This window comes from Schistocerca americana, chromosome 6 (genome assembly GCF_021461395.2).
Source record: "Schistocerca americana isolate TAMUIC-IGC-003095 chromosome 6, iqSchAmer2.1, whole genome shotgun sequence".
NCBI lineage: Eukaryota > Metazoa > Arthropoda > Insecta > Orthoptera > Acrididae > Schistocerca > Schistocerca americana.
Genome location: NC_060124.1, coordinates 629,374,089 through 629,399,136, shown reverse-complemented (window position 1 = coordinate 629,399,136; position 25,048 = coordinate 629,374,089). Strand labels below are relative to the sequence as shown.

At 42.8% G+C, this 25,048-nt stretch overlaps 1 long non-coding RNA gene across 1 annotated transcript in view; it reads right to left on the bottom strand.

The window, feature by feature from the left end:
* LOC124619881 overlaps positions 1–24,839 on the bottom strand; it is a 38,528-nt gene extending 13,689 nt beyond the window's left edge. Inside the window, exons 1-2 of the long non-coding RNA XR_006980156.1 lie at positions 24,229–24,839; positions 727–1,042 (exon numbers count right to left, since the gene is read on the bottom strand). This is a non-coding gene — a long non-coding RNA (uncharacterized LOC124619881). The remainder of the gene's footprint in view (positions 1–726; positions 1,043–24,228) is intronic.
* Positions 24,840–25,048: the final 209 nt, after the last annotated feature.

Below are 25,048 nucleotides of genomic sequence, written 5' to 3'. Positions count from 1 at the left end.
GAAGACAGTCACAGTAGCGCAGAAAGATGAAATGTATTGTTTATGGATAACATTTTAATTGTGAATGACAAAGAAAGAGTTTCGGTAGACTTCAGACATAAAACAAACTAGGAGCCACATAAAAACAGAACTTGGGCAGTGTAAGATAAAGAAAACCCGTGTCACTAAATTTTTAGGAGTACGGATAGATGAAAATGTAATGTGGGGAAAACATACAGAAATGTTTCTTGCATTAAACATGTAAGTACACCACTGGCCCTATCGTAGACTTTTACGCCAGAGCACAATAGGAACTGGTGGTGGGCAGAAAGATATTTAATCGGCAGAGAGAGTCACTGATCTTTGGAATCTTTTGAAACTCCGTCAGGGAAAAATGAGCGCAAGAAAAAAATGAATGGGTACATTCTCGCAAGGGGTAGAAAAGAAAGGTAAAAATATGGCGTATACCCTGGTTCACAAACAGAACAGGGTACAAGACTAACGAAGAAGTAAAAGAAGACAGTTTATTACTAGCACCTGTGCACCAAATGACACTATCCAATTTAGCTAACACACTCAATCTAACAAATATACCAAAACCAAATAGGTCTTAGCTCCTTTACAGGATTCTAAAAGTGGAACTCATTTTGAATACAAAAGCAGAATGATCTAAGTTGTGCCGACAGTGTGCTCACATCCAAAGTTCCCACGTCAGTTTTACAATGTTACAGCCAGCAGGTTACTTACCCGACATGGTATTCCTTGTCAGCCCACAACCTCAAATCTCGCGACAGCTTTCTCCAACGACGGCACACTTTCCATACCACGTCCACTAGCTCAGTGAAAGACAAGTGAGAGAAGATCTTTATCAGTATCTCCTCAGGCAAGTCGTCAATGCTCGTACGCCACACTGCAGCGCCTTCTCCCGCGTGGCACAGTCCACTGTGCTCAGACACTGAAGCCATTTCACTGTTGAGCCTGCAGTCGGACTACGGTGAGGTGGAAGGCGCCAGGGGAGGTGACGAGCTGTCGAGTGGACGTCTGTCAGATATGCTTGCAGACACTGCAAAAAAACATAAACAGCATTACAAACCCGCACTCACACGGATTTCAGCTACTTCCCACTGTGTTAATGGAACAAATAACAGCAACGACATGCCAACATTATTTGACAACTGTCGCTGAAATCATTTCTTATGGCTGAAACTATTTCAGGACAAGTTAATAGTGTGATATTGAGCCAACAGACCACTCACATCATTGATGTGATAGAGATATGTGCCTTAAGGAATAACTGACAGCTGACATAATAAAAAACAGAAACACTGCAATATAAATTCCGATGATGTCACAGGATCTCCATTGGCACTGAGAGTCAGGAATGCTGTTCTTTTTAATGCCATCCGATGTAGGTGTACCGTAGGTCTGCAGAAAAGCGTAGCGTTCCAAAAGATTGGAAAAGGGCACAGGTCATCCCCGTTTTCAAGAAGGGACGTCGAACAGATGTGCAGAACTATAGACCTATATCTCTAACATCCATCAGTTGTAGAATTTTGGAACAGGTATTATGTTCGAGTATAATGACTTTTCTGGAGACTAGAAATCTACTCTGTAGGAATCAGCACGCGTTTCAAAAAAGACGATTGTGTGAAACCCAGCTCGCGCTTTTCTCCACGAGACTCAGAGGGCCATAGACACGGGTTCACAGGTAGATGCCGTGTTTCTTGACTTCCTCAAGGCGTTCGATACAGTTCCCCACAGTCAAAGTAAGGGCATATGGACTATCAGACCAATTGTCTGATTGGATTGAAGAGTTCCTAGATAACAGAACGCAGCATGTCATTCTCAATGGTGAGAAGTCTTCCGAAGTAAGAGTGATTTCAGGTGTGCCGCAGGGGAGTGTCGTAGCACCGTTGCTATTCACAACATACATAAATGACCTTGTGGATGACATCGGAAGTTCACTGAGGCTTTTTGCGGATGATGCTGTGGTGTATCGAGAGGTTGTAACAAAGGAAAATTGTACTGAAATGCAGGAGGATCTGCAATGAATTGACACATGGTGCAGGGAATGGCAACTGAATCTCAACGTAGACAAGTGTAATGTGCTGCGAATACATAGGAAGAAATATCCTTTATCATTTAGATACAATATAGCAGGTCGGCAAATGGAAGCAGTTAATTCCATAAATTTTCTGGGAATAGGCATTAGCAGTGATCTAAAATGGAATGATCATATAAAATTGATCGTTGGTAAAGCAGATGCCAGACTGACATTCACATGAAGAATTCTAAGGAAATGCAGTCCGAAAACAAAGGAAGTAGGTTACAGTAAACTTGTTTGTCCACTGCTTGAATATTGCTCAACATTGTGGGATCCGAACCAGATAGGGTTGATAGAAGAGAGAGAGAAGATCCAACAGAAAGCAGCACACCTCGTTACAGGATCATTTAGTGATTGCGGAAACGTTACGGAGATGATGGATAAACTCCAGTGGAAGACTCTGCAAGAGAGACGCTCAGTAGCTCGGTACGGGTTTTTGTCGAAGTTTCGAGAACATACCTTCATCGAGGAGTCAAGCAGTACATTGCTCCCCCCAACGTATATCTCGCGAAGAGACCGTGAGGAGAAAATGAGAGAGATTAGAGCCCACACAGAGGCATACCGACAATCTTTCTTTCCGCGAATACGGGACTGGAATAGAAGGGAGAACCCATAGAGGTGCTCAAGGTACCCTCCGCCACACACCGTCAGGTGGCTTGCGGAGTATGGGTGTAGATGTAGATGTACTGAAAATCTGAAAATATAGCCACTGTAAGAAAATAGTGTCTTCACCAGCGACATAAATTTAACTCTGGAATACACAATACAGTAGCCTATACAAAGAGAAAGCCATCACATTCATTGGCTTTGCCAACGCACAATCAGACTATCATCTTCCAATCTAACTTAGGGCTCACGTTACACTACTGGTCAGTCTGTCACTACAAATTTCATACCTAGACCTAGAAAAAGTCTTTGATTGTGTGAATGTTGACATCCTATTAGACAAGCTACGGAACATGGGCATTAGAGGCGCTGCTTATGACCTAATAAAGTGTTATGTGAGCATTAGAAAACAGTTTGTTCTGCTTAAAACGGAAAGTGGTGTCTACAAGTCAGAGATCGCTTGCATAAAATATGGCGTGCCCCAGGGCTTGGTGTTGGGCCCCCTTCTGTTCTTTATCTATGTAAATGATATTAAATACTGTACTATAAATTCAAAAATTGTTTTGTATGCCGATGACACGTCCATTGTGTGTAAAAAGGAGTTGTGTATGAACTAGAGGCCAAGTGTAATAATGTGACAAAAGAAATTGTTCAGTTTTTTAATGAAAGCCACTTAAATGTAAGCACCAGTAAAACATGTTTGATGGAGTTTAACAAAAGTAGTTTGAATAATGAAATTAAATTATACATTGTCAACGAATTGGTAAAGAAAGAGTCTAGTGCAAAATTCCTTGGCGTAACAATCCAAAGCAACCTGAAATGGGACACACATATTGACTCCCTAACAACTAAGTTGTCAAAAAATATATTTGCAATCAGTACTATTAACAAGTTCTGTAGAGACACTGTAGTCCTATGGACTGCATACTGTGCTCTTTTCTCCTCTCACTTGAACTACAGTATTGAAATTTGGGGGGCAACAACCAAACTCATTCTTCAAAAAAGGGGTGTGAGAATAATCTGTGGAGCAAAATATAGGAAATCTTGTCGCAACTTGTTTCCAAAAACTGAGGTGTTAAGTGTTGTAAACACATACATTCTAAAAGCCATATTGCTTCTGAAAAGACTGCACCCGAACACTTATTCAGATTTTGACCAGTACAATACTAGAAATAAAGTTTTTACATTGGCACCCACAGAACAGCACTTTACGAAAAGGGGCCTCAGTACGCAGGTATAAAATTGGCTAATGCACTGCCTAGTGCAGTCGTGGCTCTTCCTACAGTTAAATTGAAACACCAGCTTAAGAAACTTTTAGTAAAACACCCTTTCTACACATTAGAAGAGTACCATACTTACTTACACGAAGAACAACAAATGCTTCGCGAAATTATGTGAATAGAAATCAGTAAACATCTTATTGTAATTTTGTTGTAAATTAATGACGTATTCAGAAGAATGTGTCTTGTGTATTGTACAAATACTTCAATCATTACTGTTTCTTTGTACGTGTGCAGTGTACCATTCGATGTTGAATAAAGCTATTATTATTTCTTTCCTTTCTCAGATGTTATATATGGTTAAAAATGGAAAGTGACACGGACCTCGATCAAGCGTGACTTCCTTTTAACTGTACGGTATATGTTACATTGCATTTAGGAACGTTCGGGTAATTGAACATCAATAATTACAGATTTCTGTAGTTCTATATATAAGTTTGGATGCAGCTGTATTGCGTTGATGTACTAGTGGATATTGTGTGGTATGACTCCTGTAGTTGATGTATAATTGGTATAATGTCAACTTTATCCTGATGCCACATGTCCTTGACTTCCTCAGCCAGTTGGATCTAATTTTCAATTTTTTCTCCTGTTTTCTTCTGTATATTTGTTGTATTGGGTATGGATATTTCGATTAGTTGTGTTAATTTCTTCTTTTTATTGGTGAGTATGATGTCAGGTTTGTCGTGTGGTGTTGTTTTATCTGTTATAATGGTTCTGTTCCAGTATAATTTGTATTCATCATTCTCCAGTACATTTTGTGGTGCATACTTGTATGTGGGAACGTGTTGTTTTATAAGTTTATGTTGTAAGGCAAGCTGTTGATGTATTATTTTTGCTACATTGTCATGTCTTCTAGGGTATTCTGTATTTGCTAGCATTGTACATCCACTTGTGATGTGATCTACTGTTTCTATTTGTTGTTTGCAAAGTCTGCATTTATCTGTTGTGGTATTGGGATCTTTAATATATGCTTGCTGTAATATCTGGTGTTTATTGTTTGACCCTGTATTGCAATCATGAATCCTTCCATCTCACTGTATATATTGCCTTTTCTTAGTCAAGTGTTGGATGCGTCTTGATCAATGTGTGGCTGTGTTAGATGATACAGGTGCTTGCCATATAGTGTTTTCTTTTTCCAATTTACTTTCTTTGTATCTGTTGATGTTATGTGATCTAAAGGATTGTAGAAGTGGTTATGAAATTGCAAAGGTGTAGCTGATGTATTTATATGAGTGATTGCTTTGTGTATGTTTCTAGTTTCTGCTCGTTCTATAAAGAATTTTCTTAAATTGTCTACCTGTCCATAATGTAGGTTTATTATGTCGATAAATCCCCTTCCTCCTTTCGTTCTGCTTAATGTGAATCTTTCTGTTGCTGAATGTATGTGATGTATTCTATATTTGTGGCATTGTGATCGTGTAAGTGTATTGAGTGCTTCTAGGTCTGTGTTACTCCATTTCACTACTGCAAATGAGTAGGTAGATATTGGTATAGCATAAGTATTTATAGCTTTTGTCTTGTTTCTTGCTGTCAATTCTGTTTTCAGTATTTTTGTTAGTCTTTGTCTATATTTTTCTTTTAGTTCTTCTTTAATATTTGTATTATCTATTCCTATTTTTTGCCTGTATCTTAGATATTTATAGGCATCTGTTTTTTCCCTCACTTCTATGCAGTCACTGTGGTTATCCAATAAGTAATCTTCTTGTTTAGTGTGTTTTCCTTTGACTATGCTATTTTTCTTACATTTATCTGTTCCGAAAGCCATATTTATATCATTGCTGAATACTTCTGTTATCTTTAGTAATTGGTTGAGTTGTTGATTTGTTGCTGCCAGTAGTTTTAGATCATCCATGTATAGCAAATGTATGATTTTGTGTTGGTATGTTCTAGTAATATTATATCCATAATTTGTATTATTTAGCATGTTGGATAGTGGGTTCAGAGCAAGGCAGAACCAGAAAGGACTTAATGCGTTTGCTTGATATATTCCACGCTTAATCTGCCTTGGCTGTGATGTGATATTATTATTATTATTATATTACTTAACAGAAACAGAATTTTCTGGCGAGACATTCGACAGGTTCGCTAACTCGGACGAACAATCGGCTTCCGACATAACCCAGACCTCCGCTACATTACAGCACAGTTCGTCACGGCAACCCCGTCCATGAGATCATTGCTGCCAACGGATTGTCACCTCCACTGTTCCTACAACACTTACGAGTCAAACGATTACGACCACTGACCACCGCGACATCCGTTGCTGCCTGGTGGCGTTGTGGGCATACGATGTGGTAACAAAAGTATACAAGTGGGGCAGACACGTAGAGAAGATACGGGTTGCAAATGGGGAAAGCCATTCAGATAAGTGACTCTGATAAAGGGTAGATTACTACTACGCAGTGCCTGTGAAAGAGTATCTCGAAAATGGATAAGCTGATCAAATGTTTACACGCCACTGTCTCGAGCATCTACAGAAAGAGGTAGAAGGACAGTGAAACTAGCACTAGGCACTAAACGGTTGGACATCCACTACTCATCAGAGAACGTGGGCAGGATAGGTGGTGAGCTGTGGCGTCTCGGCCAAACGAGCACAATGTCGGTGCACACACGAGTGTTTCATCGTGCATTATCGATCACGATGTTACGCAGCAGACCATCCGTACGTGTTCGCACTTTAACCCGACAACATTGTCAATTACACTTCTGGCCATTAAAATTGCTACACCAAGAAGAAATACATATGATAAACTGGTATTCATTGGACAAATATATTATACTAGAACTGAGATGTGATTACATTTTCACGCAATTTCGGTGCATAGATCCTGAGAAATCAATACCCAGAAGAACCACTTCTGGCCGTAATAACGACCTTGATACGCCTGGGCATTGAGTGAAACACAGCTGGAATAGCGTGTACAGGTACAGGTGCCCATGCAGCTTCAACACGATACAGTTCAGTTCATTAAGAGTAGTGACTGGCATATTGTGATGAGCCACTTGCTCGGCCACCATTGACCACACGTTTTCAATAGGTGAGAGATCTGGAGAATGTGCAGGCCAGGGCAGCAGTTGAACATTTTTTGTATCCAGAAAGGCCCATACAGGACCTGCTACATTCGGTCGTGCATTATCCTGCTGAAATGTAGGGTTTCGCAGGGATCGAATGGAGGGTAGAGCCACGGGTCGTAACACATCTGAAATGTAACGCCCACTGTTCAAAGTGCCGTCAATCCGAACAAGAGGTGACCGAGACGTGTAACCAATGGCACCCCATACCATCACGCCGGGTGATACACCAGTATGGCGATGACGAATACACGCTTCCAATGTGCGTTCACCGCAATGTCGCCAAACACGGATGCGACCATCATGATGCTGTAAACAGAACCTGGATCCATCCGAAAAAATGACGTTTTGCCATTCGTGCACCCAGGTTCGTCGTCGAGTACACCATCGCAGGCGCTCCTGTCTGTGATGCAACGTCAAGGGTAACTGCAGCCACGGTCTCCGAGCTGATAGTCCATCCTGCTGCAAACGTCGTGGAACTGTTCGTGCATATGGTTGTTGTCTTCCAAACTTCCCCAACTGTTGACTCAGGGATCGAGACGTGGCTGCATGATCCGTTACAGCCATGCGGATAAGATGCCTGTCATCTCGACTGCTAGTGATACGAGGCCGTTGGGATCTATCACGGCGTTCTGTATTACCCTCCTGAACCCACCGATTCCTTATTCTGCTAACAGTGATCGGATCTCGACCAATGCGAGCAGCAATGTCGTGATACGATAAACCACAATCGCGATAGGCTACAATCCGACCTTTATCAAAGTCGGAAACGTGATGGTACGCATTTCTCCTCCTTACTCGAGGCATCACAACAACGTTTCACCAGGCAACGCCGGTCAACTGCTGTTTGTGTATGAGAAATTGGTTGGAAACTTTCTTCATGCCAGCTCGTTGTAGGTGTCGCCACCGGCGCCAACCTTGTGTGAATGCTCTGCAAAGCTCATCATTTGCATATCACAGCATCTTCTTCCTGTCGGTTAAATTTCGCGTCTGTAGCACGTCATCTTCGTGGTGTAGCTATTTTAATGGTCAGTAGTGCACATGTGCAGTGGCCGCGGGACCGTCGGGGTTCGACTGACGATCGATGAAACGTGTCAGCTCTTCGGGTGAATCACATTTTTGGTAAACAACGGTCATGTCCACAAATGCCGCCATCGAGGTGAACGGCGGCTCAGAATGTGCAGCGCACCACGGACGCGGGCTGGTAGGACCAGCGTTATGCTCTGGGAGACATTCTCCCGCATTTGCTCAGCACCTGTGGCAGTAATCAAAGGCACTCTGACAAATGCAAACCACCTGCATCCCTTCACGCTAGATGTCTTCCCCAATGGCGGTGTTATCTTTCTGCAGTATAGTTGTCCGCATCTCGGAGCCAGAACCGTGGAACAGGAATTTGAGGAGCATTATAGCTCACATTAATGTCTCGCTGACCAAATTCGCGTGATGGAAATCCTACGTGTTTTTGTCACTATTAGGCACCACCACCGCGCACACAAATCTGCAAAAAAATGGCTCTGAGCACTATGGGACTCAACTGCTGAGGTCATTAGTCCCCTAGAACTTAGAACTAGTTAAACCTAACTAACCTAAAGACATCACAAACATCCATGCCCGAGGCAGGATTCGAACCTGCGACCGTAGCGGTCTTGCGGTTCCAGACTGCAGCGCCTTTAACCGCACGGCCACTTCGGCCGGCACAAATCTGCAGCCCATTATTTGTGCGAATCACGTGACCTGTGCATGAACATCTACAGCCACAAACCTACCAATAAGCTGTCGGACCCTGGCACGCAGAATCAGTGATGTACTGCATTCCACAGACAGACAAAGCAGGTGGTCATAATGTTTTGGCTCTACAGCTGCTAAGAGCTCGCCTCAGCTGCTTCGCGCATCTACCGGGTGATCAAAAAGTCTATAATAAATTTGAAACTGAATAAATCACGGAATAATGTAGATAGGGAGGTACAAATTGACACACATGCTTGGAATGCCATGGGGTTTTATTAGAACCAAAAAAATACAAAAGTTCAAAAAATTTCCGACAGATGGCGCTTCATCTGATCAGAATAGCAATAATTAGCATAACAAAATAAGACAAAGCAAAGATAATGTTCTTTATAGGAAATGGTCAATATGTTCACCATCATTCCTCAACAATAGCTGTAGTCGAGGAATAAAGTTGTTCAAAAAATGGCTCTGAGCACTATGGGACTCAACTGCTGAGGTCATTAGTCCCCTAGAACTTAGAACTAGTTAAACCTAACTAACCTAAGGACATCACAAACATCCATGCCCGAGGCAGGATTCGAACCTGCGACCGTAGCGGTCTTGCGGTTCCAGACTGCAGCGCCTTTAACCGCACGGCCACTTCGGCCGGCAATAAAGTTGTGAACAGCACTGTAAAGCATGTCTGGATTTATGGTGAGGCATTGGCGTCAGATGTTGTCTTTCAGCATCCCTAGAGATGTCGGTCGACCACGACACACTTGCGACTTCGGGTAACCCCAAAGCCAATAATCGCACGGACTGAGGTCTGGGGACCTGGGAGGCCAAGCATGACGAAAGTGGCGGCTGAGCACACGATCATCACCAAACCACGCGCGCAAGAGATCTTTCACGCGTCTAGCAATATGGGGTGGAGCGCCATCCTGTATAAACATCGTACGTTCTTCAGGTGTTTATCAGCCAGGCTGGGGATGTTGCGATTCTGTAACATATCGGCGTACCTCTCACCCGTCACGGTAGCAGTTTCAAAACCAGAATCACGCATATCCTCGAAGAAAAAAGGCCCGATAATGTTAGATGTGGTAAATCCAACCCATACCGTGACTTTCTCGTCGTGCAGTGGAGTTTCCACGACAGTTCTAGGATTTTCGGTAGCCCAAATTCTGCAGTTGTGGGCATTGACAGACCCTCGGAGCGTGAAATGAGCTTCGTCGGTCCACAACACGTTACTCAACCAATCATGTCCATTATAATTATCCGGGATGTTATGCCGTGGTCGGTTGATGAATTCTGTGTCGATTCCCAACGTTTCGTCTCCGACTGCGGGAGACATCTTCAAGGGGGTCCGTAGCTGGCCGGCCGGTGTGGCCGTGCGGTTCTAGGCGCTTCAGTCTGGAACCCCGTGACCGCTACGGTCGCAGGTTCGAATCCTGCCTCGGGCTTGGATGTGTGTGATGTCCTTAGGTTAGTTAGGTTTAAGTAGTTCTAAGTTCTAGGGGACTGATGACCACAGATGTTAAGTCCCACAGTGCTCAGAGCCATCTGAACCATTTTTGGTCCATAGCTCGATGGAAGGTCCAACACACCCGCTGGCTCGCTACTGACTGCCGCTAAATTCAGTGTCCGCGCGCTCCCGCGCCGCGGCGTGACGTCACGTGTTTTGGAAACGTCAGTGCAATTGGCCGCTGTCCGTCGCCGTTGCCATCACCCAGTAGTGGACGGGTGGTACACATCTTCCTCAACACCGGCATCCATATACCGTTTAATTTCACGCCCTCCTCCTTTCGGTTGAAATTATTTGGGTGTTTAGCGATTTCGATTGCCTCCCTGTAGAGCCTTTCGTAATACCCGCTTGTGGCCGCTAGTACTTGCGTCTCCTCTAAACGAATAATTATACTGGACATGATATTTCCGGCCGTGAAAGTCTACATTTTAGTAACTCAACCAATCGTCATCTTCCGGCATCTTTTGAAACGCCCACACCGCAAATGCCCTCCGCTTCGCCAGGTAACAGGTGCCCGTTCGAATCCCCTTCCTATGGCGATAGGATCGTAACGCTGAACTAGCACATTCCCCGTTCTGATAATACAGCTTCACTAAAAGCGCCTTTTCAGGTAACGGCAACACGCTGCTACTGCTGGCGCATCTGATTCTCAGACTCTCATTACAGCTCCTTTTATACACGATTGTCATGCGCAGTCACTGACGTTTCGCTGTCCAGCGCCATCTGTCGGACATTTTGTGAACTTCGTTTTTTTTTTGTTCTAATGAAACCCCATGTCATTCCAAGCATGTGTGTCAATTTTTACCTCTCTATCTACATTATTCCGTGGTTGATTAAGTTTCAAATTTATACCGACTTTTTGATCACCCGGTACTTCGAGCAGTCACTTAACGCGTTCCCTATAGGCTACCTCTCCCCGCCAACGACGCCACACCTCTGTAGTCGATTATTGTCTCACCTGCACCTGTTGGCACTCTACAACTGAAAGCTGCCAACAGCGCTGTCAGCTATTGGGGATACTTTGGTGACTCTACCACAGCAAACGTACTAATCTGAGCCACCACCCACACGAAATGAACAACACGAGGTACACAGGTAAAGAGCTACTATCGGAACTGAAGCTGTGAAGGCAAGTCGCGAGTCACGCTCGGATAGCTCAGCAAGCACAACACCTGCTCGAAGAAAGTGGAGGTCCCAGGTTGCAGTCACGACTTGATCCACAGTTTAGATCTGCCAGGAAATATCGGTGACAACATATTATAAACAACAACTAGAATTGAAACATACAAACAAAACACCCTAGGCACCATTTACGTAAGGTATGACACCGCACTTCACTTCAAACATTATGGAATTCGTGATGGGACAATCTACTGGTTTTAACCACCACTTTGCCAGTCGGCCGCGCTGGATTAGCCGATCGGTCGAAGGCGCTGCAGTCATGGACTGTGCAGCTGGTCCCGGTGGAGATTCGGGTCCTCCCTCGGGCATGGGTGTGTGTGTGTTTGTCCTTAGGATAATGTAGCTTAAGTAGTGTGTAAGCTTGGGGACTGATGACCTTAGCAGTTGAGTCCCATAAGATTTCACACACATTTGAATATTTTACCCGTCGATTTTTTCTTTCGGTCGGTTTTTTCAGTCGAGTGCAAGACCAGAATGTCGCGGCTAAGGCCCCCGCAAACGATCAAATGTGTTTGACAAAATCGTTATCTGACTACGGATTTGCCAAGCAAGCCCGTATCGGATTTTGAGGCATTGTAGCACAACACGCCGAAAAGACAATGACGTCTCTCGGATTGGCCTTCAATGCGCTGCAGCGCTGAAACCGCACATTTGCGCGATGAGCAAGTAAATCCATCAGTACGGCACAACAGCATCGCAAAGCGTGGCGTCTAGATTGCCTGGCTTTGTTGACGCAATCTGAGCACAGGACACGTGATCCAGTTGGCCAATTACAGCGAGCACAGAAGACGTGAACCGACCAGGCAATGGCAAAGTGACTGTTTCGTCTCGCCCGCACACACAAATTAATACACATACAGCAGCTACAGAAATAACTAGAGCTGTGGCTTCTTATATAATTTTGGTTCCGCTTTTTTCCGTCATGTGATTAGCCTGGGACGTAAGAAGACATGTTAAACGGTCACCAACGAAGCAATCACATTGCTACTCTTGTATGTAGAAATCTTTTTCATCCCGAATATACAGGGTGCGTCAAAAAAATGTATAAGACGACATGTGAAACGGTCACCAATGAAGCAATCACATTGCTACTCTTGTATGTAGAAATCTTTCCCATCCCGAATATACAGGGTGCGTCAACAAAATGTATACACACTTTGAACTGTTATAGTGAATTTATTTCCCGTTCTACAAGGTTTAATATATTTGAGAAAGTAATGTTATGTTTCTTCAACAGGTGGCAGCAGTGGCAAGGAACTACCTGCAACATGGCGGACGTGCGTTTGAGCTTCGAAGCGCGGAAGCAGATAATTAAGTGGTACTGGAAGTTTGAGAATGTAGCTGCGGTTCGAAGACAGTGGAGAAGTGACTATGGTACAGAACCACCTCCAAGGTTAACAATTACACGTCTACAAGAGAAATTCGAAATTCGTGGAACAGTGTGTGATGTGCATAAAGGTCGATCAGGGCGACCTCGTACAGCTACAAGTGATGATTCCCCACAACTGCGGTCTCGCAACTGTTTCAGCGTTCACCTCAAAAATCTTCGAGGCAAGCGGCACGTGAGAGTAATGTAAGTGCTGGTAATGTGCAACGCATTCTGAAGAAAGGCAAGTTTCGTGTGTACATTCCGAGGCTGCTGCAACAGCTAAGTGACGACGATCCAGATAGAAGGTTAGAATTTTGTGATGGGTTCAGGAGATGGTGAGACGTGAACCGGGATTTATGGGTAGCATAATTTGGTCGGATGAAGTCCAATACAAACTCAATGGAGCTGTCAATAGCCACAGTTGTGTGTACTGGGCTGAAGATAATCCTCACATTACAGTTGAAAAGGCTGTGAATTTGCCTGGTGTAAATGTGTGGTGTGGTTTGTCTGCAAGGGGACTCATTGGGCCTTTCCACTTTGAAGGTACTGTTACTGGAGAAACGTACCTAACAATGCTTGCTGACTCCATGTTCCCTGCCATTCGTGCATTATACGGTAATGATGAGTTTTATTTCCAACAAGATGGCGCCCCGCCGCACTATCATAGGGACGTACGAGCATACCTGGATCACGATGTGCCAGGCCAGTGGATAGGACGCAGGGGACCAATCCAGTTTCCTGCACGCTCTCCACACCTCACGCCGCTGGATTCCTTCTTACGGGACACAGTAAAAGATGAGGTGTACAAACGTAAACCAAGTAACCTGGACACACTTTGGAATGAGATTCAAGCGGTGTGCGCAGAAATCTCTTTGGACACTTTGGTACAATGTACAGAGTCAGTGGTGACTCGTACTCAGAAATGTATTGATGCTGAAGGCCACTAGTTTGAACATTAATCACATTTGCAAAAGTACATTTATTTTTCCAATTGGACTTTAAGTTTTCAGAAATTTAACATTGTAGGCCGGGAAATAAATTTTCTATGACGCTTCAAAGTGTGTATACAGTTTTTTGACGCACCCTGTATAATGATTTTGATTTCGCGATTCCCGAGGGTGTGTCACGGCTTGGACATAATAACAGAACTTAATCCTAGAACATTAAAGGGGGACGGTGACGAGGGGGGGGGGGTGGGTGGGACACATGACACTGACATTACTAAAACGTTCAAATGTGTGTGAAATCTTATGGGGCTTAACTGCTAAGGTCATCAGTCCCTAAGCTTACACACTGCTTAACCTAAATTATCCTAAGGACAAACACACACACACCCATGCCCGAGGGAGGACTCGGACCTCCGCCGGGACCAGCCGAACAGTCCATGACTGTAGCGCCTTAGACTGCTCGACGGACATTACTACTAACCATCTTAAATTTTACTATTCTTATTTTATTCGAAGGAACTCATAATTTATAGTTTACGCACTAATTAATTACAATTATAAGGTCTCCATCGGTTTGCTACATACAAAATGTCCTGTTTTACACCGTATACTGACGATCATACTGCTAAGAGTGTTGACGGGAACCACGTTGGTGCCAACTGCAATCGTCAATTCTAGGAGGGTTCAGTGATCTTGGGTTACATTACTGGCAGTGAAGCTGTGACTTTTGTATTTTTTGTTGTTACACGTACTTGGCTGTTCTACGAATAGGTCGCGATTTGCAGGGGCGCGATTAAGCTCTTTTTGGCTGTATTTTCCGAATTTCTCGCGATTTCCTGTACTATTGTTAAGCCGGGGCATATGATCACAGCTTGAATCGGCAGCAAAAATCTGGCTTTGGTGACAGACTGATCTGTAGCGTGTAGCCAGAGGTCTACGTACAGTTGGAATACAACAGTCTGGTTGTGACTTGGCGCAGCGAAATTTCGAAAAAGGACTCACCAATGGCCGTCAAATCTCAGGAAACTGTCGGTGGAATTCAGGGAGGGCCGAGCTAAAAAACGCTTCCTTGAGCCCACTGAATTTCTGATGAAGTAAGAGTGGTTCAGAATAATAAAAGGAAAGATCCTCTCTGGAACGACGATCGTTAGTGACTGCTTCAGTTAATACAACACTCTAGTCGGCACTGTAGGTTTTCAGCAGGTCAGAGTGAACCATAGTCTGAACCTTACAGATACGTAAGAGCGTTCCGTCCACACACAGAACGTGGAGAGAATGAAGTGGGACTCCAGAGGTGCCATTCCACAAAACGACAGAGAGACCAAATATTTCCAGGGTTACCTAGCTGAGGGTATGTTCTGTCGAGTACATAACCAAAAATAAATATTACATCACTTTTTTGTTGAAGCGGGTACAATTTACCCTTCCAGCGGAATTAAGAAACAGGAAGTCTTTTGAAGAATGTTGCAAGCACAAGTCGCGACTACAACTCACTGCCTTTTTGGGGAAACCGACGCCTTCAGTTTCCTCGACATTACAGGTATGTTACAGCAGCATTTTGCTAGGTACTGTACGTTTTGTACAGTACACTGGACTATCCACTTTATTTGTGTTTCAGTTTTAACAATTTTTTTCGTCGATTGTGTGTACGCGCGTTGAGAATGAGATGATATGATTGGCTGATTACATAACGTGTAATGTACTCTCATTCTATGTTCTGATTGGTTGAAGCTATGACGTGTCCTCTGCCCAGACTGTAGAACAAAAGCACACCGTACAGCGCAATCTCACTTTCACATTTTCCGAAGTTATAGTCCCGCATAGACCAGATAGGTAGTGCTGTATTTGGTGGATTTCGTATTTATACATGCTTATCACGCAAATATGCGGTTTCGGTGCTACAGTGCGTTATAGATCTATCCAAGATAGTCCTGTTTTTCTAGGTTTGTTGAGCTACAGTGCCTGAAAGTGCGATACCGACAGACGAGGTGTGTTCAAAAAGTAAGGCGACGTTATATTTTTATGAAAAAACACTTATTTATTCATCAGTATTCATGCTGTCCCCTTCAGAGTAATCCCCTTTGATACAATACACTTGTGGCAGCGCTTCTTCCAATCCTCGAAGCACTTCTCATAAGAACTTTGTGGTACAGCCTTGAGTACTTCCAGCAGTGCAATTTTTATTTCCTCAATCGTTGAAAATCTTCGTCCTTTTATAGGTCTCTTCAGTTTTGGGAACAGGAAAAAGGTCGCAGGGAACCAAATCCGGTGAATATCGTGGCTGAGGAATGACTGTCGTGTTGTTTTTGGCCAAAAAATCTCCCAGAAGCAACGATGAATGAACAGGTGCACTATCGTGGTGCAAAAGCGGTGAATTGTTTTTCGTCAGTTCCGGACGTCAAGGTAATACCCATTGACCGTGCGACCTTGAGGCAAAAATTCACGATGCACTACGCCACTGTGATTGGAAAAAAAAAAACAGTGAGCAGCAGAACTTTGACATTTGACCGGATTTGGCGTGCTTTGTTCGGCCTTGCCTCTCCTGGATGCTTTTCCATTGGGACGACTTGGCTTTGGTTTCGACGTCACAACAGTAAACCCATGTTTCGTCACCAGGTACGACCCATTTCAGCAAATCAGGATCATCATTATCGCAAGTCAAGAGCTCCTGAACGATGCTCAAACGACGGTTTTTCTGAACAAAATTGAGAAGTTTCGAAACAAACTTCGTTAACACTTGTCTCATGCCCAAAATATCCAAAAAACAACTGCATGACACGAGCCGACCGATATGCCAACATCCTCAGCAGCTTGTCTTACGGTAATTCGACTATCTTCCAAAACAATTTTCTTCACAGCTTCGACGTTATCATCTGTTGTTGATGTGCTGAGGTGGCCAGAGCGAGGTTCGTCAGTGGCATCTCGGCCATCTTGGAAAAGCTTGTACCACTTGTAAACTTTTTTTTTCACTTAGAGCAGACTCACCGTATGCCACTGTCAACATCTGAAGTTTTTTAGACCACTTGATTCCATTTTTCATAAAAAAATTGATTATACAAATTCTCTGCTCCATTTTTTGTAATAATCGGAAATAGTCGAGCACACTAAAACACGTCTAACCTTTCTATCTGTCAAAAACAAACTTGAAACTGTGAACGTATGTTCGGGACGTGTGTACCAACATAACAAAACAAAAAGATCGATAACCGGATGTACGTTGTCCGCGCAATTTGAAAAGTCACCTTAATTTTTGAACAGCCCTCGTATAAAATTCTGCCATTTTGACAGTAATGAGAATAGCGATAAATGCAGACAAAGCCATCCTGGTATTGACGTTGGTGCTATGTTTGAAGAAAAAGAAGAAGAAGAAGAAGAAGAAGGAGAAAGAAAGAAAGAAGAAGAATGTCACTGGTCCAGGAAATGGCTTAAAATGAGAGATTTACACATCAAAATCAGCTAAACGGGCCTATTATTATCAGAACCCGATGACGAAATCAGCTTTCTTCGAATGGGCAATAAAACTCTCAAAAACGCGTTACGCGCAGCGTAAAAGAGGAAATTCGTGCGTCACATTCGCTCTTATCTAGCCACGCACGTGTCAAACAAGCCTATACACGTGCCAAGAAAGTTTGTCAATTTAACCTTAGTTTTGAAGCAGACGCTTTTTTGTGTATTCTGCATTTTGGCACTTGCGGGAATGGCTGAAAGTGCAGATACAGTATTTGTAACAGGACTCTGGAACAATGTTTAAAGAACGAGACCCTGGTACAGGGAATGGTTAAAAATGAGAGAGAAATACACACACACGAAAAGCCGTAAACGACAGTGACCCGTTAGTAACTTCGTCCTCACACTGAAAAAAAGAAAAAAAAAGCGCCAAGTATTGTACGCGCAAAATTATTCTCTTCTACTTTGTCCTCTGACGCGGAAGAACCGAAGGACTTCGATTTATTTTATGTCATGGCACTCACTCTTGTATGTTATACGTAAAACATCGGTTTTGTTCATAAACCCTTGCTACCTAGTATATGGCTGGGAAAGATGTGATACCTCTATCATTTTGATAATTGTCAGTGCTATTTTGTTTTTGTCCTCGATCGTATATTCCACAGTTGTGGAAACTCACAATACAGTGTGATAAATCGTAATAAAGCAATTTTCACTAAACATGCGCTGCGTATCATCGACACAACCAACGTCCGCCATCTTGTCAAATTTTCCGCACACACGTTAAGCACGATCTAAGCTTGACAAACATGCCAAGCTTCACCGAACACGGCGAAATATACGCATCAAAAACAGTTTTGCATCACCTAAGTACCGAGAGTTTTGGACCTGTACAGAAAATTGGAACAGAGATCAACATAAACAGCATTTCCGCCCTTTTTACTGCTCATGAAGAACACACATTGCGTGTTGTACCACCATACAGCGAGACCTTGGAGAGGTGGTCGTCTACATTGCTGTACACACCGGTACCTCAAATACCCAGTAGCACGTCCTATGGCATCTCGCGATTTCCTGTACTATTGTTAAGCCGGGGCATATGATCACAGCTTGAATCGGCAGCAAAAATCTGGCTTTGGTGACAGACTGATCTGTAGCGTGTAGCCAGAGGTCTACGTACAGTTGGAATACAACAGTCTGGTTGTGACTTGGCGCAGCGAAATATCTAAGATAAGTCGTGGGGTCAGTATTGCCTCACGTGTTCCAACATTTCTGCGGAATCCAAACTCATCTTCGCCGAGGTCTGTAAAGAATTCGCGTTAGTATTTTGCAGCTGTGACTTATTAAACTCATAGTTCTGTAATTTTGACATCTGTCAACACCTGCTTTCTTTGGGATTGGAATTATTATATTCTTCTTGAAGCCTGAGGGTATTTCGCTGGTCTCATACATGTTGCTCACCAGATGGTAGAGTTTTGTCAGGACTGTCTGTCCCAAGGCCGCTAGTAGTTCTAATGGAATGCTGTCTACTCCCACGGCCTTGTTTCGACTCGGGTCTTTCAGTGCTCTGTCAAACTCTTCATGCAGTATCGTATCTCCTATTTCATCTTCATCTACATCCTCTTCTATTTCCATAATATTGTCCTCAAGTACATCAACCTTGTATAGACCCTCTATATACCCCTTCCACCTTTCTGCTTTCCCTTCTTTGTTTAGAACTGGGTCATATGAGCTCTTGATATTTGTACAAGTGGTTCTCTTTTCTCCAAAGGTCTGTTTAATTTTCCTGTAGGCAGTATCTATCTTACCGCTAGTGAAATAAGCCTCTACATTTGTGCTCTAGCCATCCCTGCTTAACCATTTTGCACTTCCTTTGGATCTCATTTCTGAGACGTTTGTATTCCCTTTTGCCTGCTTCATTTACTGCATTTTTATATTGTCTCCTTTCATCAATTAAATTCAATATTTTTTTCTTAGTTTACATGTAAAAAGAAGTTACTTTGTTATGTTTTTGAACTTGCACTGCTACGAGTGTGAATCGTGATTCCTTCCTGTTCATGCTGACAAAGTATTACGAATTTATTTGTAAAAGTATAGACAGTGGTAACTGAAATGTGCTGCGGTGGCTCTCCTGATCCGGGTCGGTTGATCAGATGGCCACGTTGTTCGTGCAACTTAAACTCGGGTGGTGTCCGTGAAGGGGGGGAGGGGAGGGGGGGGTACGACGGCGGCGCCCCCGGGCGTCTCTCGTGACACATGCCGTGCAAATTTTCGTAATACATGCGTATAAGGTGGTGGTTGCTTCTGACGCTAATTGGTTGTGAGAGAAGTAAAGTGGTGCCACAAAGTTACAGCGTTTTTAACTTTTCTGGCATGACGTCCTTCCCTTCATCTCATATTCGCAAATTTTGATTGGTAATTTTAATAACTGAAGACAGAGTTACGTTACCCGCCAAAGTCCTTTTTCGTGACATGCATTCGGCGTCTTTTTAATAGCAAACGGCAGTGCAGCGGTCGTCTCCGAGGACAGAGGCGTCGTGGTACCGATCCCATACTACGGGCCTGACATACACCGAAGCGGCAAACAAACTGACACAGGCGTGCGCATTCAAAGGGACACACAGACAACCAGAATACGGCGCTGCGGTCGGCAACGCCTATGGAAGACAACGACTGTCTGGCGCAGCTGTTGGATCGTTTACTGCTGCTACAATGGCAGGTTATCGAGATTTACGTGAGTTTGAACGTGGAATTATAGTCCCCGCATGAGAGATGGGACACAGGATCTCCGACGTAGCGATGAAGTGGGGATCTTCCCTTACGACCATTTCACGAGTATACCGTGAATATCAGGTATCCGGCAAAACATCAGGTCTCCCGACATCGCTGTGGCCAGAAAAAGATCCTACAAGAACGGGACCAACGACGACTGAAGAGAATCGCCCAACCTGACATAAGTGCGACCCTTCCGAAAATTGCTGCAGGTTTCAGTGCTGGGCCACGAACAAGTGGCAGCGTGCGAACCGTTCGACGAAACATCATCGATATGCGCTTTCGGAGCAGAAGTCCCACTCGTGTACCCTCGATGACTGCACGACACAAAGCTTTATGCGTCGCCTGGGCCCCTCAACGCCGACATTGGACTGTTGATGACCGGAAACGTGTTGCCTGCTGGGACGAGTCTCTTTTCAAATTGTATCGATCGGACAGATGTGTACGGGTATGGAAACAACCTCATGAATCCAACGACCCTGCACGCCAGCAGGGGACTGTTCAAGCTGCTGGAGACTCTGTAGTGGTGAGGGGCGTGTAGCTCTTGGAGTGATATGGGATCCCTGATACGCCTAGATACAGTTCTCGCAGGTGACAAGTACGTAAGCATCCTGTCTGATCACCTGCATCCATGGACGTGGGCAATTCCAGCGGGTCAATGCGACACCCCACACGTCCAGAATTGCTACAGAGTGGCTCCAGGAACACTCTTCTGAGTTTAAACACTACCGCCGCCCACCAAACTCCCCAGACATGAACATTATTGAGCATATCCGGGATGTCTGGCAACGTGCTGTCAGAAGAGAATCCATCTCGTCGCACTCCTACGGATTCATGGACAGCCGTGCACGGTTCGTGGTGTCCACTCCCTCCAGTTAGTCGAGTGCATCCCACGTCGTGCCGCGGCACTTCTGCGTCCTCGCGGGGGCCCCACACGATATTAGGCAGGTGTAAGTGCTTCAAAGACTGCAATGATGGAATTTAACATACGGAAACAAATAGAATTTGACATGAAATTATACATAGAAAATGATATTGTAAATAAGGAAAAATGGACAAAGTTCTTCGGAATTACAATCCAGGACAGCCTCAAACGGGACATGCATATCGATTCCTTAGCATGTAAGCTGTCGAAGAATGTGTTTCCTATAAATATGATTAGCAAATATTGTAACGGCATGTGTGTACTAAAAACTGCCTATCATGCCCTATTCTCATCAAATTTAAACCATGCTGTAGAAATATGGGGTGCAACAACTCAAGCCAACCTAAGCACATTATTAATACTACAGAATAAAGCTATCAGAATTATTTGTGGTGCCAAACCTCGAGAATCGTGTCGGAATCTGTTCCCAAAGTTAGGTGTGCTTACCATTATAGGTGTATACATATTGAAAGTTATACTGCTTGTGGAAACAATAAATCCAAATTTCAACTGTGACCTGCACCAGTACGATTCAAGGCTAAAGTTCAGATACCATGTAAATAGCCACAGAACAGCTTTATATGAAAAAAATGTACTTCATGCTGGGCTGAAGCTATCCAATGCCCAACCAAAAAGTCTCACAACCCTTCCCACTAACAAAAGATCAGCTAAAAAGAATTCTAATTGAAAACCCTTTTCATTCCCTAGACAAGTATTATACCTGTATGAAAATTGCTTCATAAGTATGTCAAGCTCATAGTTTTAACTAACCTACAACTAATATAATGTTGATAACAACAATATTTGTAATATTGTGATTGTATACTACCAAATGTAAAATGCATCAAAACATAAAATTTGTTAATACAAACAAATCTTTAGTTTGTAATTTATAAACTGACGTATTCAGAAAATAATCTGTATGATGTCCTGACACTGTATGATTTCTACGGATTGTATCTGATTATTCGATGTTGAATAAATACTATTATTATTATTATGAGTCTGTGAAAAAAATTTGTTCTGCCTTAGACAAGTCTAGCAAAGTTGCAGGATTGTTCTGTGACCTCATAAAAGCATTTGATTGTGTAAACCATCAATGGCTCCTGTATAAAATGGAAAAATACGGAACTGGAGGTCATGTTTTAGAGTGGTTCAGGTTATACCTCACAAAGAAGAAACACAGAGTAGTTATATCATCAAGCAAGGGAAATTTCTTCTCTGAATGGATGATTATTTCACAAGGTGTTCCACAAGGCTGACTTTTGGTTCCAATTTTATTCTTACTGTACATAAATGACTTGCCACTAAACATAAATTCACACTCAGTTTTATTCACTGATGATACGGCTGCCCTCATCAAAACCAATCACTCACAACAAATTCCCTCAACAGCCACAAATCTATTAGACAGTGTAGAAAACTGGTTCTGACTAAATGTGTTAAAATCGCATATTGGAAAAAAACATTTACTACAGTTCAAAACTATAAACTCTAAGATAAATGAAATTCATATTACCTGCAGTAACCAAGTACTGAAAGAATCAGATTGTGTTAAATTTTTAGGAATCAAAATTTATCCTGGTCTTCATATATAGAAAGCAAATAAGATAAACAGCCTGACCTTTGCTATGAAGATTTTGTCATATTCAACTAGCATGGAGATAAGAAAAGTAGTTTATCACAGCTATTTTGAAGCTGTTATAAGGTATGGCATTATCTTTTGGGGTAATACAAGCAAAATCATTAGAATATTAAAATTACAAAAATCAATTGTTAGAAATATGTGTAATGCAAGACCAAAAAAATCTTGTCGCCCACTGTTAAGAAATCTAGTGGTATTAAGTGCCCTCTGTTTGCACATCTCTGAACTGATTATTTTTGTATACAGTAACCGTATGTTATTCGTAGACAACAATATTAAGCATCAATACAGCACTAGGAATAAGACAATGCTTCCTACTCACAGGTTAAAGTCATATGCACAAACCCCACAATAATAGGCATGAAAATCTACAACATGCTAAAAAAGAAACAAATAAATAGCATGGAGCTAGAGCAATTTAAATCAAAGCTGCACAAGTTATTAGCGGAAAAAATTTTATTACTCTGTAGAAGAATTTATGAACGATGATGTGGAAGTCTGAGCAAGGAAACATCACCTGTAAATTAAGCTTAGCAGTTTTGTGTCAAATAAATGATTGTAAAAATATGTCCACTATGCAAACACTGTTGTTATATATTACTTTGTAATTCATGTAAACTGGAGTGTTGATATATTGTTTTAGTAATACTGTATATACAAATTGTAATTGTAATGTAAATGTAATGTTGACGAGTCCCCAGTACATCAGATCTGTGATTTGACTTTGTATGTTACGGGATAATAAACATTCTGATTCTGAAGAACCTCTGACTGAGTCATTTAAAGAATGTTTGATTAGGAAACTTCTTATTGACAATTTTCGTCCATGAATACCATGTTCTCATATTTCCCACCAGAAATGTGCTACAGAAATAATAACATCCACAGATCTATGTAAATAATATCTGTAAGGTTTTGACTCAAAGTTAGTAAGCATCTATGCATTTACATTTTTACTGATGTTTGTTTATTGTATATATCTATATGCATTTTTATGTGAACACAATTTATGACACAGATAACACTGTAGTAAAGTAGTATTAAGACTCATTTATATGCCTGGTTGTAAGCACAGTTTTATAAGACCATGAGATGAACCGATTATGCTTGGCGAGACACAGGCTTGACACACATGGTTTTTGAGGAAGGTTTAATTTCGCGACCACGAATTTCGGGGTTTTGGCTTTCTCTTTTTTTTTTGGAGGGGGGGGGGGGATCTCTCGTGCTTTGTTCTCTGCGGTCGTTTTCCCTTTGTTGCGACTAGGAATTTCACATGTACTGTGCAACATGGAACGGTCGTGGTCTCATGTGTGTTGACAGTAATCTTGCACATATGAGCCACTCAGTAGGAATGTTAAACCAGACTGCTGTAGTATATAGCAGCATCATATTTCTATGCAGGCATGGTTTCAATGTAAACAAGTTTAATATTTATGTATTATGTAAATAGTTAGGTATTTAGTACGTCGCTTTCTGGTATTCAGGTAGCAGGGACTCAATTGTAAATTTGCAAAAGCGACTGTTTACATGTGTCGCAAATAGAGCCACAAGGATAAGTGGACTATCAACAGAACATAGGACACTCAAGAGAGTGCGAAATGTGGACTTCGAAGTGTTTACATATAATTAGGAGAAAGAGATTATAAACAATGGCTAGGTCCAACTCACCGTTTGTTGACGATGTGTAGCAGCCGACGGGAGAGGAACCAACGTCTTCAGCCTCTTCTTGTGGCCTAATCCAATGAGTGATAAAACATTCACACACGCACAGAAAGCAATATAGTGTAGTGCACCATAGTGACATGCTACTTTTCAGGCACAAACTGTCACTAATTTCGCTAAAGACACAGTGCTGGGACGATGTGTTATCGACAACACATAAACAATGCAATCACACACGATGAGACTTTACGGTGCGATGAATAAAATGTGTTAGCAGAGACGTTTAATAAATGCATGCTTAAAAATAAGCGTATAAACGCACTAAATAAGAAACACTGTTGAGACACTTTTGTTGTGGTTATTCAAACCGGGAACGATTTTAAAACAGTATGACAAGCTTCAGTCGTGTGAACTGTTAACGCTCTAGTGAATAAACAGTGACAATTTACATTCATGCTAGAGGGATACTTATCACACAACACAACACGTGCTTATCCGAACCTTTTTCCCAGGACGCTACAGTGTGTAGTGACATATAAAGGACTAATTCTGCCGCGTTTTATGCATTTCATGAACGCAAGAAGCTTCGCGTGGATTGGCACTGCGTGCTTCTGCGCAGCAATGCAATGCAACTCGAATCACGTGCGCGGAATGTGCCTGCCCATATAGTTCCACCGGCCGGCAGCAGGGCGCGCGGCATGCGGCGAGTGATCGGGTGACGTCATCGCTACGAGATGGCGCTAGCTGCCACCTGTTGCTAGAGAGCCTGTACAGGGAGAGAGTGGCCAACCGGACGATACGGCGGCCATTTTTCTGCCAAACTCCG